This window comes from Nycticebus coucang, chromosome 7 (assembly GCF_027406575.1).
Source record: "Nycticebus coucang isolate mNycCou1 chromosome 7, mNycCou1.pri, whole genome shotgun sequence".
Lineage (NCBI taxonomy): Eukaryota > Metazoa > Chordata > Mammalia > Primates > Lorisidae > Nycticebus > Nycticebus coucang.
Genome location: NC_069786.1, coordinates 1,843,014 through 1,855,253, shown reverse-complemented (window position 1 = coordinate 1,855,253; position 12,240 = coordinate 1,843,014).

Here is a 12,240-nt window from a genome sequence, read left to right as displayed (position 1 = left end):
TTCTTGATTTGGGGAATGTTGAGTATTTCAGCAGTAAATTTGGTATTATTTGTAGGTATTTAATTGATGCAATTAATCAGATTGAGAAAAATATCTCTTATCTTGTAGTTTTTTTTTTGAGCATTTTTATTTTAATACTGAAAGAATGTTAAATTTTATCAAAGGCATTTTTCATCATTATTGGGACAAGTATATAATTTTTCACTTTAATTTGTTTAATGAAAGAAAAGATTGTTATAAGTTGACCTTGTGTCTTCTATTTAGAGTTTTATTAACCAAATATCTCTCTTTTCCCTATAAAACTTAATTTGCTTGAAAATTAGTCATATTAATTTTAAGAATGCTAATTTTACTGCACTCACTTTTTATCAACTCCATCACTTCAGCAACAGGCTTCCACCATGACTTACCACCTCAATGTTTGATGATGGAGCCCACCAAGATTTAATTGTACTTGATGTTAAAGTCACAGTCCTCCAAACTGCCAAATTGACCTTGAAGTCTGACACAGTCACAAGCTCAGGCATTCCAAGAGCCACCCTGCCTTTAGGCCAGCTAGCTACACCTGTGAAGATCTTAGTGGACTCCATTCTTGGTAATTTACTAGAATAATTCTCAGAACTTTAGAAAGTGTTATGATTACAATTTTGTTTTAACAAAAGGGTACAACTAGAAACAGTCAAAGGAAGACACTTTTAGCGTAGAATCTGGGACTGGAAGGGTTTGAAACATGAAGCTTCTGTGTTTCAGAGTTGTTACCCTCCAGGCACTGATGTATGGCAACATGTACCTTGGGTAGCATCAAGCCAGGATGCCCATGTGAGCTCCATGTCCAGGGTTATATCAGGGTCTTGTGATGTACACTAGATCAACTACATCATTACCTAGGAGCATTAAATCAAACTCAAGTGCCCTCCTTTCCCCTACAGTTCTGGCTGATATCACATCACATTGACAAAGTCCCAACCCTCCAATCACTCAGTTGATCTTTCTGGTGTTGCCAGACCCTACCCTAAGACTACTGATCTTGCCAACTTCCCCTAGAATCTTTCTAGTAGCATAAATGTTGAGGTATCAAATATGAGTTAAATCTTTGTCATAAACCATCAGATGTGGTGTAGAAAGTGGCTCTATCACTCTGGAAATTCTAAGGGGTTAGAAATGGCCTCATCGGAACTAAGATCAAAGACTAGCAAACTTCTTTCCTTCACAGTGGGAATACATAATTTTCTCATTTGTATCAAACTTTCAACATATTACTAAAACAAATCTTTAATAATTTTAATTTATCTATATCCAGCTCTGACATAATATTTTTGTTTACCAAAGTGATGACCATTAATGAATTGAAGAAAAAACAGGGACTAATTTTAGTGTTCTTTCACAGGCATGAAAATATTCTGTTACTTTTCTTGAATTTCGATGATGTTAACACATTTTTGAATTGATAAAAGTTATAGTATTTATATCTAGAAAGGTAAACAGAAGGGATCTAATTTTATTTTATTTTTACTTTTCACTATCACACAGCTTTTATTTTTATTCTTTCATGACCTTTTGTTTTTAAAATGATATGTCTACCAAATAGCACTAAAAGAACAAATTATAAGATTTGAAAAAGTATGTTTGTGAGATACCTAAAACTTCAAATCAGACACTATATTTAACATATATAACATTTGGACATAGTATTTGCTTATGTTCATCACATTAAATATAAAAAACTATGGATTAATTATAGTTTGGACCAATTACTTGAGAATAGAAATGCAGCATCAATGTGACTTTTTGAAATACTTGAATTATATTCCACTCCCTGGATTTCATTTAATTTGAAAGTGTGGACTTCAAACCCACTAATCTAACCTAAATTCCTCACTTTGCATCTAAGAGAACTGAAATCCAAGGAAATAAGAACATTTTTTAGGCTTTTAAAGGTGTTTGAAAATAAATTAAAGATACATAATGAATGTAATCACTCAAGCAAGAACATTCTCCATATTATTTTATTTAGATTTTCAGTGATAGATTTTATATACAAGAAATATATAGTCATATGAAACCTAGAAAAATGTTCTGGCCATGTTTAAAAGGGCCTATGAAGGGGGATTACTACTGTAGTCATAAAATCAGAGAGTGTTTCGATAATCTTGCTGGGTTTCAAGATGACTGCCTATGTCCTAAAATATCAAGGTTTCAGAAAGAAGCCTAAATCCTTGGTTCTTGGAGTGCTCTTGGGAAAAAATGACCAGGTACCACAATGTAAGGCAAGCGTGAAACAAAGTTTATTGACAAAGAGAAAGGTAAGCTTACAGAGTAAGAGCAAAGTACAGGCTCACAGAGAAAAATACATTCACCATCCACAGAGAATGGGCCCCCATTTTCACAAGGAAAAGTCCTGGGGTCATTGCTGCCAATTCTTTAGTACTGGTTGGATCAGGCCTAGGTCATAGTGCAAAGGTCACCTTGAAACCTGAGTCTTACTGCGCACGTAGATCTCCTTCCCATGAGCCTCTCTGAGAGCCCACTGGGGGAGGTGGGGATGGTGGTGTGGACTGCAATGTAGATTTAAGCCAATGGCATGATGATTAGTCTTAAGGCTGTTCTTGGTCAGCTTTAGACTCTGTTGTAGCTGTTGCTAGGCCAGAGAATCTTCTACATCCTTTTGTAGTTGGCACACTCAGTTCAGATGCGTAGATTGGGAGTGTGGGTCCTCCTCCCCAGGTATGAGCAATTACTTGGGACAAAATTAAGGTAGACACACTGAGATGGGGCCCTGTAAGCTCCACCCTTGTCCTCCTTCCCCAAGAGAGCTGGTTTCCTAGCTATCTATCTAACAATCTAGAAGAGAAATACATAAATCAGTTTAAGGAACAGAGTGAGTGAAGAAATAACAACCGAGAGAGCTGATGAAAAGCAAATGCCAGAGGACATATTAAGAAGGAGGGTATTTTAAAAAGAAAGGAGTGGTTAACAAGGACTAGTCCATGAGAAAAAATGTAATTCAAGGTCAAGAAATATCATTGCTGAAACATTTCTCATAACATTTGGAATCACTTTCTGCATTCACTAACCTTAACACAATAACTAAGAAAATGCCGGGAATGCTATGTTAACCAGTGTGATGAAAATGTGTCGAACTGTTTATAAAACCAGTGCATGGTGCCCCATGATCGCATTAATGTACACAGCTATGATCTAATACTAATAAAAAAAAAAAATTGGAATCACTGTGGTTGTTGGCAAAACTCAATCAGTACTACGTTGGAAGAAATCTGAATGATATAAATGAGAGGAAATAATAATAATAAGTGAAATGAGTGAAAATAATGTTCTCAAAAGATTTGCTGTAAAAAGGTTTTTAGAACTAAGGTACAAGTTAAAGGTAATTGCAAGGTTAAAATTTCTAGTTTTTATTTTAGTACAGAAAATTGTTGACACTATCTAAATGCTGGTATAAAGGAATCAGTAAAAATGATAACTAGAAAATGCAGTTTGGTAGAGTTAATACCACAGATGGAATGTCAATCTCATTAGAGCTGCGAGCTTACAAATTAGTACAACTCTGTAATTAATCTTTTATTATATTTCTGCTATAAGTATTTTAGAAACTTATCCACAAAACCTGATTCTACAGTTTTATTTATACCTCCTTTTCCCCATGCTTTGCTTTATGTACTCTAAAATTAAACATTCCTATGAATTATTTGGTACAGATGAAGTAATAAATGCTAGTTAAATAATGTAGCAGTAAGATGGCTGAAACTAATAGTTTTCTCACCCCACCCAAACCTGCCAAGGCTCTGAAGGACTATCATGGGCATTCCCAACAAGAAATGAGTGCATTGTGGGTATCTGATCATGGCCCCAGGAGATTATTGACTTGCAACAAATTTCTCTTTGCTGATGGGGTGACTGGCTATTCTTGGACATCTTTTCCAGTCTTCGCTCTTCTCTGGAGACTAAGCTTCTTTCATAGTCAATGTTGCCTCCCCAAAATTTCAGTTTATTCTTTACTTTTATCTACTTCAGTCTTATTAGAATTATGTACCCATCACAGTTTTTCAAATAAACAATTTTTTTTGTTTTGTTTCTGGGAAAGAGATCAAGATTCAAATGAGGATTTACAGCAAAACAAAAACAAACATGTTGGTGTTTCTAGAATTTGTTTGTCCAATAAATAATTCTAATGAAGATGTTGGTGGGGGCAATGGATCTACATACTGAGATACCAAAAAAAGCATATCAATTTTAAGCAATGTTATCTATGTAATACATTTCAAAGTTGAATTGAATTATGGTAGCAATGCGTAGTGTGATGTTCATTCAAAAGATGGCATTAATCAAATGAATGCTAGTGACAACCATATGACAGGCACGGAAAGGATAGTTTTTTTCTCTTAAACCGTGTGTATATTATTTTGGCACCCTCTGCTTATATGCCAAATAATGCAGTCACTAGAGTTCAGTCTGTGAAATAACTCTGGTATCAGGTCTCTCTTACTCTGTTTGCCAAAATCTCTGAGGATAAACAGATTGCCCAGTCTCTGAGCTTCGCAAAGAATTGGAATAATAGCAGTGCCTAACTTACAGAATTATTTTAAAAATTAAAAGTGAATATGTAATAAAAGAATGGACAAAGTCCTTATTATGCAAATATTCACTAAAGAGGAAGTATGATGATGATGGTAATTATAAAGAGAATAATGATAATGTGTAACGTCAAAAAAACAGACCATTCAAAAGGGCATGTGAGTTTGCAAAAGCCACTTCAAACTTGAAAAATAATTTTTCTAGTAGTTATTTTCAAAAAAATGTTCTTAAGACATTTTCTCCAAGATAAGTAATTAGGCATTCAGGTGATTTCAGTAGAATACAAAATACAGAAGATAACCCAGGGTCAAACTGTTTAAAATAACAGTAATTAAAGAATAATTCAACTGCATTATAAGTGGGAAGTGCCAAAGTTAACTAAAAAATATTTTCAAAACTTTTAAAAATGTCATTTAGCATTATGAAGGAGAAAAAGATTATTAAAATTTGTACACACAATTAAGTAATACTTTAAATATATTAGGTGGGTCTGTATATAAAGAGTATATGTTATATGCAACTCACCTGCATACCATTTTAAGTTTATATTTTGATACACATATTAAATAACAAGCCATTCAATGATATTTCAATCAGGTTCTCACATTAAAAAATACAAATATGTAATAAACTTATCCCAGTGATTGTTTCAGTAATATCAGCAACCAGGGATTTTACATATTAAGTGATCTTTTTTTTATTATGTGTTTAGTTTATACATATAGCTTCTCCACCCTGTTGAGTTCCACCACAACTGGAATTTAGTTGTGATTTCTGTTGGCTGGAAATCATTTTGTTTTATACCAGGCAAAAACTCTTAACCTGATACAAAATTATAAGAAACATAATACAAACAACCAGAGGGAAATAGCAGTAAAAATATCTTGAGATATGGCAATATCTTACTCCATCTTAACAAAAAAAGTTTCAACACTAAGAATCTGTTGCCTTTTCCAAAGTAAAATACATACATTTAATCTTTCAAAAAGTGTTGTTGAAAAAAATACAACTTAAGGAAGGGAAGGCTTGAATCATCCAGAATCTAAAAAAACCTAAACCTAAAATTAATTGTTAATGATGGAAGGTCTCAAGCATTTCTTTAAAGTGGCAACAACCTGTAATGGTCTCTAGTATTATCATTTATTTCTATATTCATATACACATATCCCCATACTCAACAACTGATTTATTAGCTCACATGACTGTGGGGCTGGCAGTCTGAAATCACTATGGCAAACCAACAGATTGGAAATTCAGATAAGAGTTAATGTGGCCTTGAGCCTCAAAACTGGAAACTGCCAGGATTTCTATCATACGGTCTGTAGATATAATTCTTTCTTTTGGGGGGAAACCTCAATCTTTGACATGGTCTTCAACTGTAGGCCCTCCACACCACATAAACTCAACTGGTTGTAAATGTTAATCACATCTAAAAAATACCTTCACAGCCACATCTAGACTAGTAAGTGTTCATCCAAACAGCTAGGCAGCATAGCCTCACCAAGTTGACAGACACTTACCCCCTCACAGAAGCCTATTCTGATAACAGTTATAAAAATTGGTAAGGAACAAAGAAAATAGCTTTTCGATATTACCATATATAAATTACAAAATATCCCATGGGTTACTAGAATAATAAGGTAATTTAGTAGAACTGTTGAATTATTTAGAAAATGTATTGCGTATGTACCCTTAAACACAGCTCTCTCCATTCTCAATAGATAAGGCTGACAGACACACACAAAAAAGAAATCAGTGAAATTATAGAAACTGGAAGGAAATAGTAACAAGCTAGATATACAACATACATTGTATTATATTTGTGTGAATTACAAATTTATCGTAACTTATTATTTCAATCTTTTATTTTCTGATAACTGAAATGTCATAAAAATGAGACTGCTTCATTTGCCACTTTTGAATTTGTAAAAGTATATGTGTGGAATAAATTCCTATATGAGACATCACTGTGCCAAAGGGTAAATGCAGTCTTTATTTGAATTAGTATTGATGAATTTGTTTATATATGGGATGTATAATTTTCATTCCCACCAAAAAGGCAGGACAGTGCTAAATTCTCTGGACATTTGATAGCGGTGTGTAGGGTCACACTTTGAATTTTTTAATAATTTAATAGTCATAAAATAAGAGTTTACTGTATTGTGAATGAAATTAGAAGGAAAAAGATGGAGCATTAGAAGGCTGAGGCCTTAAGTCCGGGAATAAAACTACTGAAGAGATAAGATGCAAAGAAAATGAGTAAACAGATAGTAGAGTGGTCACGAGAAAAGAAATGATGAAAAGCTTCATATACAACTGATTAATCTATAAAATTTAAACACTAAAATTATTGCCATATATTTAAGGATTAAAGGACTTTCTTTTAATCTTAAGGAAAGCTCTTCTGGTAGGAAAACGATGGGCTAGGCAAAGAACAGACACTGAAGTGTTGTGTGTGCAGAATATTGATTACTCTCTGAAATACTTTAAATAAAAATGAAAGTGAAAACCAATCTGGTCGTTATAGGATCAAGGGAGTCAGCAGGGGCATGATCGTCATGGGGCATGACCATTAATATAAACTGAGGAATGGAAGAGACAAAAGGTTGAAGACACAGCAGGAAGGCAGCAGACAGAGCAAAGTCAAAGAAGAACAGGAAGGCTGCGGTCAGGTGAGTGAGCCCCAGTGCACACGTCCATTGTGCTGCAGAAACTGTGACAACCACACCTTAAGAGATGCCCTGCAAGACAGTCAGTAGGATTCAGTGAATTCTCACATCACATTCTTTCTCTTAACCTTTTTTATTTTCTAGCAAGTTTTCTAGTTTTATATTTGTCTACCTTGAGTTCCTCTAAAATTCCTTTGCTTTACTAGGCATTTTCTTAGAATGCAGTAATATAATATATAAATTATAAATATTTTATAATGCAGTAATATGATATGGAATGTACAAACATTTGTAATATTAAATGTTTTAATATTTATAATATTAAACATTATAGCATAACAATATAATAGTGTTTAAAAGTGGAATAATGCCCGATTTTATTTTTTGCATTTTTAGAAAAGATTCTAGTAATTTTATCCTGTGTGCCCTATGACATCTAAGGTTTCTCACTGGCTTGTTCTGGTCCCATAGGTCTTATATTCAGAAGCACACATAGGACAACCCCATATCAGTTGCTAAATACTATTTCCTGCAGAAATTTCCTCAAAAATTGAGTTTGTAATGATAAGGGAGTACAAAGTTATTTTTATAAAGTAGAATTTGAGTTCTACATAAAACTAACTATATCTAAGGAAAATGTAGGGACTATGGCCCTTAGCCCCCTAAAGTTTTGCTAAAAACTCATTGACATGAGACAGATTAATTAATAAGGAGAAAGGTATGCAAATTTATTTAATGTCTTCAGAATGAAGATCCTAAGATATAGGAAAAATTTTCCATTTTTATGCTTTATTTCAACAAAGTATGGACAGCCATGTAGAAATGTGATTGCACAAAATTATCTGATCTAATGCTAATGGACTGAGTGCAGAAACCCAGTGAGGCTTGTCTGTCTAGAATCTTCTTAGACTCTGAGCAGCGCCCTTCCTTCTGCAGACGGGGCAGAGCCCTTTCTGGAGTGGGGTTCTTGCAACTTGCAGTCAAACAAGGTAGTTCAGGTAATTTCTTTATGCAGAGTAATTTTAGGTTTTACTGCTGGCTTTCAGGGTAGGAAAAAGGTTCAGATGTCTCTGAGCCACGTTGGTGACTAGGGATTCTAGGTTGTATGGCTAGACTGAAGGGGGAATGGGCCTGAGAGGCAGGAGGTCAGGAACAGGTCAGAGAAAACTTCTGCTTCTGAGGCTCCTTCTGAAGCCTTCGTTTTGAACGACTGCTTTGTTTCCCAACAAAGGAAATAAATAAATAAATAAAATAGACATAGTTGGCTAGGCACCCGTAGCATAGAGGTTATAGTGCCAGTCACATACATCAAGGCTGGCAGGTTCAAACCCAGCCTGGGCCAGCTAAACCATGACAATTACAATAAAAAAATAGCCAGGCATTGTGGCAGGTGCCAGTAGTCCCAGCTACTTGGGAAGCTGAGGCAAGAGAATCCCTTAAGCCCTAGAGCTGGAGGTTGCTGTGAGCTGTGACGCCATGGCACTCTACCGAGGGTGACATAGTGAAACTCTGCTCAAAAATAATAATAATAAACAATGAATAAATAAATAAAGTAGGCAGATAGTTAAAAACTGAAAATGTCCCTCGAAAATGGCTACCTATAGTTCCCCTACCACTAAAATTGATGAACATATACCAACAACTAAACAAATTGTTTTAAAAAGAAGAAAAAAATCAAAATCCCATTTAAAAGCCTCTCATAAAACTTTATTGCATTTTAGGTTAATAATCAAAGAGATTATAATGGAAGATTCCTCTGTTCTCATTTTAACAGTTGAGAAATCTCCTAAGATACTCCAAATTAAAAAAAAATTTTTTTTCAACAAATATAGAATAAGAACTTTTCTTTCTGTTTTTACACATTTATATTTCTGTGTGCTTCTGTAACTTTCTTTGTTGAAGCTATATTAAACATTTATGTCCCCAAATACACCTTCTTAAAGTAAAAACAAGGCTCTAGATAAAAAGAGGATAGGAGTCAGATACCAAGCAAAACCTGATTGACATTAATTGCTGCTCAAAGAATAGGAAAGAGGAGCACATTTATGGAAGGAGGAGAGAGTGTAGGAAGTTTCTAGCTAAGTAAGGTCGGCGGAAGCCCAAGAGAAGAAGGCAGAGTCTCGCTGTGGAATGAGTTGAGGTCAGCCTGCGTGATTGTCTCTCCCAAGCTTGAGCTGGGCAGTGGGATCAAGGCTGTTCATATTACATCCAAGCAGTAGGGTTCACTAGGGGGAGTAATAGGTAGGGTGTTACTCCAATGACCAACTAATTGCCAGGAAGGAAGCTTACCCCAAACACAGAAAACAAATCACCTCTGCCCTCAAAGCACATTCCCTCCCTTCCCCATTAATTTCCACAGTCAAACCACAGTCTACTGAGCAGTATTCAAAGCTACACAAAACCATAGACTACTTGGAGAAAACCAAAACAGAATTATGTGAAATAAAATGAATATGTCCATTATGAATGTAGAATAATATTCATAGTATATTTACTCACAATAAGCAACCCTGGAAACAATGTAGATGACCATCAATATGAGAATGCATAAATAAACCAATGTAGTCAGCCAAAGGAAACAACCCAAAACAGTGACAAAAACATCATGAACAACAGATACTTTACAACATGGAGCATGAACATTATGCTGGAAAGGACTGCCCTTGGTGGATATTTACCCAGAAGAGACACGAGAAAACTTTCTAAAATAATGGATGGGTATGTTGTATATCTTAACAGAGGTTTGAATTACACAGGTGTACATGTGTGTGAATACTCAGCCAGTGTAGACTTAAGATGTGTGCATTTTTCTGTATGCAGATTTCATATATATATATATATACTCTAGTTAATGAAATGCATGCTGAAAAATTGATAGATAAGTTTACTGATATGTGTAATTTACCTACAAATGCTTAAAAAGAAGATGATTGACAGTTAGCCAAAGGGTATTGCTACCTCAGTAGATAGACACATCTTAAAACAACTATAGTAAACTGTTATTGGTGAAGTCTAGTTGGAGTGTGAATATTTCCAAGGATATAAGGAAAAAATAATACCACTTTTATGATCATACTTCCAGAGATCATAAAAGAAGACTTATTATCTGAGGACAGCCTGACTTAAATATCAGAACTTCACAAGGATTAAAAAAAAGGAAAAGTATCGCCTATCTCTCCCATTAACATAGATGCAAAATCTCTAAACAAAATAAACAAAATATTAGTAAATCATAATTATCAACTTATAGTAGAATAATACATTAGAGTATAAATACTCTAATTCAAAAAAAGACAAAGTTAATTATACTGACAATCAATAATTACATGAATAAAATAATTTATTTAAATGTTAATATATAACTTTGGTGAAAATGTAGTAAAATAGAAACCTTTATTCATAGACATTGAGCTTTTAAATGATACAAATTTTTGGAGAGTCACTGAGGAATATTTACCAATAAAGGTTTTAAAATGTGCATTCATGTTAACTGCACATGTCTAGTGCTTGTAATTATCATTAGGAAAATTTTGTAATTTTGACACATAAAAATAGAAACTTTATAAACTACTTTTATTTTTTAGTTGTCAAGGGAATATCAAACACTGTGAAACCATTATATGAATTTTAACTCATAATAAAAGAATTATTATATGCTGTCTCTCAATGACTTTTAGGATTATGTTAGTTTTCTTCCATTAACAAAATAAAGAGAAAGGCATGAACTTGAAGAATTTAATATATTTAAAAAGACACATAAAACTTTGAAATAATGGTAATGGAAAATCCTTTTTCTAATTCTTCATAATTCTAATTACTAATGTTGAGGAAAATATAGTTAAAAACAAAAATCAGTATTTGATTACTTCTCAGTATACTGTGGTTTGACTGTTGATATGAGGACAATTAATGACAATTAAGGTTATGTGGGGGGGGAAGGAAAGCAGAGAGAGGGAAGGAGGGAGGGGGATGGGGCCTTGGTGTGTGCCACACCTTATGGGGGCAAGACATGATTGCAAGAGGGACTTTACCTAACAAATGCAATCAGCGTAACCTGGCTTATTGTACCCTCAACAAATCCCCAGCAATAAAAAAAAAAAAGGTGAAAAAAAGAAAAAGAAAAAAAAAATCTCCTCCAACCCTAGAAAAAGTTTCCATAAAATAAGAGACAAAATAAAAAGCTTTATTATTAAGCATTAAACCAGAATGTGATGTGAATCACATGTAGTTCAATAAGAGATTGCAAATACAGAAAAAAGTCTTACCCTTTTGTACAGCTAAGCAAGTGCAACCCCATTTCATCACCTACATATTCTCAAGACAAATGATAAACTAGTTTTTAAGAGAGCATTTAATAGCACCCTTTGTCACACAGAGTTCACCCTAAGTTCCCCAGGTAATTGAAATAATTAGCTGTTTGTGGTAGCTAATGGGCCTTATTCAAAGGAAAAACAAACTTTTTGTATCTTTATAGCAGGCGCTAGGCACCCATAGAAGTCATTCTCCCACCCTGCTGCAAAAACTAGAGCTGGACTCCAAAACACATAAAGAGATAGAACCAATGCCTTTGAGAATGACATTCCTGGGGTATAAAACTGGCAAGACACTTTTATAAAAATGTACAACTCAAAGGGGCAGAAAAAATCTACAATTACAAGATTTCTAAAGAAAATGCTGAAGGAGTTGGTGGTGGGAGAATCTTTTCCTTTATTTGCACTGGAATAATTAAATGACTCTTTAGTGAACTTTTTAAATATGTATTACACTAACTGGTTATCAGCCTTAAGGAAGCCCTGGAAACTATAGATTTGAATTAGTAAACTTTCTAATTAATTTTTCTCCAAAAATTATCTCTTTATATAAAACTAACTTTATATTACCTCAATCAAATAAAATCGAAACAAAGGAAAACAGATTTAATGGGTCTACTCTATTATCCTGTGAGGATGACAATCAATTTCTAAAGATATTTCTATTT